The following is a 447-nucleotide window of genomic DNA, read 5'->3' on the forward strand; positions in this document are numbered from 1 at the left end:
ATAAGCAAGCTATTCACCAGGAAGACATCAAAGCTAGCAATCAAGTGCCTTCAGGACAAACTCTCCTCTAAGACTGAAACTCATAGGGAATACACAAACAAGCACGTAAGCTTGCTGGTGACCACATTGGTCTACTGGTAAGTGGAAGTGGTGGAAAGCCATCTATGAAGAAATGGGCAGAGTTCAATCCCAGTCCATTGAATCCCGTTGACCTGGAGAATGAGAGAAAGAAGAGGAAGGGCTGGTTGCTCCAAAATGTGGTGGAACCTGAAGAACACTTGAGCCCAGAAAAGGACTTAACCACAGAATGTTAGAGCTTAGAATGAAGCATCCAGCTGTTATGTACTGAGAAGAGATGCACAAGAACACCCAAACTTGCATACAGTACCCTATTGACTTAGCCTTGATGATTCAATTATCAGAACTGAACTAGAGGAAGATTGAAAA

Source organism: Chrysochloris asiatica, unplaced genomic scaffold, assembly GCF_000296735.1.
Source record: "Chrysochloris asiatica unplaced genomic scaffold, ChrAsi1.0 scaffold00199, whole genome shotgun sequence".
In the NCBI taxonomy this organism is placed as follows: Eukaryota; Metazoa; Chordata; class Mammalia; order Afrosoricida; family Chrysochloridae; genus Chrysochloris; species Chrysochloris asiatica.